Raw genomic sequence first — 6,626 nt, 5'->3', positions numbered from 1 at the left:
TGTCCCAGTGGACATTTACAAATCAGAAGCCAGATTATGGGCCCCTCTCCTGACTCAGGTACTAAACAGCTCTAATAAGATAGGTTTTATAACAACCTGGCAGGAAGCGATAGTGATCCCCATTTTTAAAAAAGGGGATCGCCAGGACCCCAAATGTTACAGGCCAATTTCTTCATTGGACTCTTTGATGAAAGTGGCCGGGAGGGTCATCTTAAATAGGCTTCAGCAGTGGGCAGCAGATTCGGGGGTGCTCTCTAAATACCAATACGGGTTTAAAGAAGGTCTGGGTACAGTAGAAGTCAAAGGGCTATCCCTGGAAAGGTTCGTAGTCAAGAGGGCTGCTTCCCGAATGTCTACGAACCTTTCCAGGGATAGAACCTTTATCTCACTCACTCACCACACATACTGAATAACTCATCTGAATCACTGGTCACAGACTAGAACATAAGGTCTACAGTCTTTTTTATTTAAAATTTGTACTTATTAAAAAATCTGTAAGAATTCTGTTGAAAACTACTGACTGCGTTAAATTCGAGACATCTCATAATATAAAAAACTATTTTTAAAAACAAAACATCATACAGTTACGTATGTATAACATATTCAAAAAGACAATGCATATATATAACACATTAAGAATTAGAAGCAAAATACATTAATTTCAATCCACAAAAATAATCATATAGTATATCATCAGTTAATGAAACAGAACATACAACATAACCCCCTCGTTTCAATAGAGCACTAGATATTGCTACAGATTGATTGATTCAATAACCTTTACATAGATGCATGGGGTTTTCCAGCATTCTTTCAATGCTATATCTCTAGGATTCCCTAGGTTTTTTGAATTCTGTACATAAGAGTGCGTCGACGAGTTTCGGTGTTGTAGCCCGTGGATATGGTCACACCTTCATCAGGACAGTATTTTTGTTTGGGGTCAGCAGGTTCAACCGACCATTTCCTTCCTGTATATTAGAAAAGCATCAATGAGTGTATATTTACGATTAAATATCAACACCATAATATAGTTTAACAGTCCCAGGTCTATATGTTTTAAAATGTTGTGAAATGAATTACGATTTTTAAACTTCATTTAGAACTTGATTTTAAACTGCTATTTGCACAATACATTTCTAGCGCTTGGCTCCCGCCTCGTTCCCCGCAGCTGTCTGCTGTTTGAGTGGAGGGCGTGGAGACCTGCACCAGAATGCGCAGGGTGGTTCCGGCACCACATGGGGCGGAGCTGATTACAAACTCCGCTTCCTATATATCCAATGTGTCAGAGAACGCGCAGCGGGCGAGCGCAGCGGGCGCGCCTAAGGCAAGCCCGTCTGCGCCCGTCTGCTCCCGGCCCGCGCCCAGCGCCGGTCACTATGCCCAAAATAACTCAATGGTACGCCGGTGCTGGTCTAGAGAAAGCCTTCTAGCTCTCAGACCCTTATCTGTTGATGACCACCCGCGGTACAACCCATCGCCAATGCCGCAAAGTTACACTTGCCCCAAATGCCTTTTTACCCTGCAACCGACGATCAACAACTCATGCAAGATTACCAACGAGAGCTGCCACCGCTCCTTGTTGCGTGAAGTAAAAGCGTGTCTAGTCAACTGCCGCTCCTTGCCTAAACACGCTAATGACATCTGGCTCTCCCTCTCAACGAATGCCTGGGACATGTTGTTTCTCACGGAAACTTGGACCAAAGAGTACTCACACCCGATATCGCCCTAGCTGTCCCGCCGAACTATCAATTTGCCGGGCTTGATAGATCGGGTCCTAAGACAGGAGGAGGAATAGCTATTATTCTCCGAGCCCACTGGACAATCTCCTATAGGAGACTGGACAACTTGGGCCCCATTGAAGCTATGTACTTTTGCATTTCCGAGGCAGCTTTCCTCATCTGTGCAGGGGTACTCATCTACAACCCCCCGAATACCCCCCCCCCCACTCATATGACCGAATTAATGTCTAGGTTAGCTGACCTCTCATTAAAACACTCGCACTTTACTGTCTTGGGGGATTTTAATCTACATGTAGACGACAGTAACTGCACTAAGGCTTGTTCCTTGGTAGAGACCTTGGAGGGCTTTAACCTCTTGCAGAAAGTTGTTGGCCCCACACACTCTGCAGGGCACACGCTAGATCTGGTCTTTACCAACCTACCTGGTCTCTCCACGGGTACCCCTCTCCCTGTGACTTGGTCGGACCATTTTACCATCCCTTTTAACCTAAAACTTGCCACGACTCTGACCTCAGTTTGTAGGCCAGAGAGGACGGGTAGAAAGTGGTTTAAAGTAACACTTGAGGACCTCGAGCCCGTCTTAGCCAAACTTGAATGGCATCCCTCCGCCAATATCAATGAGGATGTGGCTAACCTAAATCAATACATCACCACGGCCATTGAAAAAATCGCCCCCCTCACTACCCTCTCTTCAGCCAGATCCAAGCCCTCTGCTCCCTGGTTCTCACAGTTGCTGCGGGAAGAAAAAAGCAAATGCAAAAAGCTCGAACGCCTCTGGCGTCGTGCCTATGATCCAGGTGCCAAAACAACGTACAGAGGGGCACTAAAAAATTTCAATAAACTTAAGCAAACGACCATGAGAGAATACTTTGCTAGTAAAATCAAAGCGGCAGATAACAGCGCCATGGCACTCTTCCAAGTTGTAAAAAACTTCACTAACCCCTCGGCCCTTCTACAAAAGACAGAGCCGTGTCAAGAACTCTGCGACAAATTATCCAATTTCTTTCATGAGAAAATTTCTCTCATCTATGCTACTTTTAACACAGGATTTAGCCCTGCTACGGATGTCACCCCCCTCACTGACATCAGCCCCGAGGACAAGAGACTCATGGCGTTCAAACCCATCACCTTAGATTCTGCACTATGCAAACTCCATCTATGCAAATCAGGCTCCCCCCTGGATCCGATGCCTGCTCACGTTTTCGCCACAGTTGCTCCTGCGATTGTGAATCCCCTGCTATCAATATGGAACTCCTCCCTTAGAACAGGACAATTTCCGGACATCTGGAAGCAGGCAATTCTCGTCCCCCTCTTAAAGAAACCTGATGCGGACCCTGCTGTTCTCAGTAATTACCGCCCGATTTCCCTGCTTCCAAAACCGGCCAAAATTTTGGAAAAAATAGTACAGGAACAACTAGCAGACTTTATTGAGAACCAGGACCTGCTGCATGACTCTCAATCCGGTTTTAGGACCGGTTACAGCACTGAGACGGCACTACTAGAGGTGGCGGAGACCGTGCGGGAGACTGTGGACAGGGGAGAGGTGGCTATGTTAGTGCTCCTCGACCTGTCTGCAGCCTTCGACACGGTCTCCCACGCCATCCTCTTGGGGAGACTCCGTGACATGGGGATTCACGGCACCCCTCTGGCCTGGATCTCTTCCTTCCTTACGGGCCGCACACAACAAGTCTGGTGCCGCCCGTTCTGGTCCAGAGACAGGAAACCACTTGACTGCGGGGTACCCCAGGGCTCTGCTCTCAGCCCCCTCTTTTTCAATATCTATGTTGCTCCCCTAGCAAAGGTAATCGAGTCCTTGGGGGTAAGAGTGATATCGTACGCTGACGACACTCAGCTTATATTTTCTTTTAAAGATCACTCACCCTCAGGTTTCGACAATTTCAGAAGCTGTCTTTCCAACATCGTGGCTTGGATGACCTCAAACACGTTAAAATTAAATACGGAAAAGACTGAGGTGCTATTCTTCAATCAGACAATTCCCCTACCCCCCTCTACATGGTGGCCTAGGGAACTTAACCCTCCACCGGCTCCGGTGAGGGTTGCCCGCAATCTCGGAGTTCAATTCGATAACGACCTATCTTTTAAGACTCAGATTCAGAAAGTCACCTCAGCATGCTTTGGGAAACTTCATATGATAAGAAAAATCTCCCCCTTTCTTCCCAAGGAAGCTCTAAAAACAGTGACACATGCTCTTATCACGTCACACCTAGACTACGCGAATAGTCTGTACGTGGGACTTCCCGCCTACCTGCTTCACAAACTGCAAATTGTGCAGAATGCTGCTGCCAGGCTGATTTGCAAAGTCCCTTATCGTCACTCAATCTCCCCCCACTTGAAGAAATTGCACTGGCTACCGATCACGGCCCGCATTAAATTCAAGGCCCTGACACTCGCCTTTAGAGCTCTTAAGGGGAAAGGCCCGAAATACCTGAGCCTCAGACTAAAACCAGTGCACTTCACTCTTAACCTCAGATCGAATCACCTTCACCTGCTGTCAACTCCCCGATTCCGTTTTGCGAGAAAGGGTGGTAGAGCCTTCACAGTGGCAGTATCTAAACTGTGGAACTCTCTGCCCATCAGTCTCAGGATGACTGACACTGAATCTCAGTTCAGGGGCAAACTGAAAACCTTTTTATTCTCAGCCCACTTATGTCAATAATATAAATAAGCAACGGCCACTCCTTCCTGCATTCCTCAGCGCCGGGACACCCCCGTTGGGGGTAGCTGTGCGCTCAATAAATGTCAAATAATAATAATAATAATAAGTCTGACAGACAATGATGTTTCTTGCCCTCAGTGCCCTCACTGCTTCAAGTGCATCAGTTATCTACATTTAACATGGCAGCTGTCTTTCTCTTGCCTCTTTATTTCATTGCATTTTGTTCCCAGTTTTCTTATATCTAGTCCCTCCATTACATAGTAGTAGGTGACCAGTTCGGAGTTCTCTCACTCATTCGTTCTTATTAAATCTTGTTTGCAATTTCCTGGTTTCTAATCCCTCCACTGTATCATTGTAAATATCCAGCACTCATACATATCTCAGGCCCGTTGCGTTTATATATACTGACCTCTAGAATCTATGGTGTAGTTCTTTATATATAAACATTCTCGCATTCCATCGTCAATCAATCTTATTTGTTCAGAGTGAACTTGGAATCTAGTAAGGGGAAGAAGCAAGAAAAGAGAGGGTTCTTTTAGCAGTTATGTACTCTCCCTATTTGTGCTTCATCACGTTTTATGGGGGGGTTCCATTGTACCTTTTCCTTTTTGTAGACTGAGACTGAGTTTGTAGATCTTTAGTCTTTTTGGCTCCTTCCGACCACTAGTTAAGTCTTTCGGGTTGACTCGGTCTCTAATGTTTCATATAGGTTCCTATTTAGGGTATAAGGGAGAGTTCTGATGTTATTCGTTGTCCCATATGTTCCTTCTATCTACTCAGTCTTTTCCCCTTACCCCTATCTTACCTTAAATAGTTAGAGACACTTCCTTCCCCATGGTTTAACTATACTTCCGGACCGCCACTTGCGTCCTGGTGCAGGATTGTAGAACTCGATGGTTTCTATAGAGGAAAGACAATATGCGCCACTAATTGTCAGTTCTCTCTGGTTCTAGCCATACATCTCTCAATGAGCCCCATATAGCGTGGACACCTTCCCTGATGTAAATGCAATGGTATAAATGCAAAGTATGCAAAGTATGCAAAATATAGAACCCGATGGTTTTAGCCGTATATTGCTCTATAAACCCAGGACGGCGTAGGCACCTTCCCCAATATTGACGCGGTAATCCAAATACATTCTATACCGCTATTCATAAATACTCTATCGTGTCTGTCGTGTCCCTTTCCTTTTGCTAATTTTTATCGAAACATCATCCCCAATGGTAACATATTATTTGATCACAGGGATTTAATTACGGGGATATCGAATCACCCTCTCTCTATCTTTCTATGGAGCGGTTCCCTCCTGGGTATGTAGCGGCCCCCTTGGATCCCTTACCATCCCCCTGGCTCACCTTTTAGTTACGTAGTTCTACCGTCCCACGGGTACGTCTAGTCTCGCTGGTTGTATTTTACCCAGTCGTCTCCCTCCTCTATTTATATCACTCTCTTTTCATTGCTTGCAGCTGCAATGTACCGGGTTGTTACTATTCCCTTGCGCATGAGTAAAGGACATTCCTTTGCCTACATTGCATGGCGACCATCTTGACACTGTGTATGTATGTTATTAGACAAATGGCAAAACATGAAACTAACCGTTCCGGGAACTCAAAATAGCCCCTTAAGAGCCGTTCGAATCATAGTTTTTAGGGCAATGCCAGGTCTCCTAAGCATTATATGGGCATACCCCCGGAAGGCGGTTAATGCCCCTTATTTCACCATTGGCAAAACAGACTGTTTTGAAATAGCAATAGACGAAGCCACCTGGGTCAAACATTTCACTGGTCTTTATGAGAAGGATTTCCTGGTGGAGGGCCCGGATGTCGCTATAGTTGGTGATATAACAAATAATTCATCAAGAACATTTCCTCTGAACATTAACTTCGAATTATCGGAGATAGAAGGGGCAATAGCAGCGAGCTCAGTGGGTAAAGACCCTGGACCTGATGGTGTCCCAGTGGACATTTACAAATCAGAAGCCAGATTATGGGCCCCTCTCCTGACTCAGGTACTAAACAGCTCTAATAAGATAGGTTTTATAACAACCTGGCAGGAAGCGATAGTGATCCCCATTTTTAAAAAAGGGGATCGCCAGGACCCCAAATGTTACAGGCCAATTTCTTTATTGGACTCTTTGATGAAAGTGGCAGGGAGGGTCATCTTAAATAGGCTTCAGCAGTGGGCAGCAGATTCGGGGGTGCTCTCTAAAT

The 6,626-nt window shown here is 45.6% G+C and overlaps 1 long non-coding RNA gene across 2 annotated transcripts in view; it reads right to left on the bottom strand.

The window, feature by feature from the left end:
• Positions 1-521: 521 nt before the first annotated feature.
• Positions 522-6,626, bottom strand: part of LOC144824773 (uncharacterized) — a 141,299-nt gene continuing 135,194 nt past the window's right edge. For both annotated transcript variants that reach the window (XR_013609110.1, XR_013609109.1), the window contains 4 exons: positions 5,222-5,316; positions 5,015-5,129; positions 4,826-4,914; positions 522-968 (listed from right to left, as the gene is read on the bottom strand). This is a non-coding gene — a long non-coding RNA (uncharacterized LOC144824773). The remainder of the gene's footprint in view (positions 969-4,825; positions 4,915-5,014; positions 5,130-5,221; positions 5,317-6,626) is intronic.

Source organism: Lissotriton helveticus, chromosome 3_1, assembly GCF_964261635.1.
Source record: "Lissotriton helveticus chromosome 3_1, aLisHel1.1, whole genome shotgun sequence".
Taxonomy (NCBI): Eukaryota; Metazoa; Chordata; class Amphibia; order Caudata; family Salamandridae; genus Lissotriton; species Lissotriton helveticus.
Note: the sequence above shows the minus strand (reverse complement) of the source record. Positions and strands in the feature narration are given on the sequence as shown.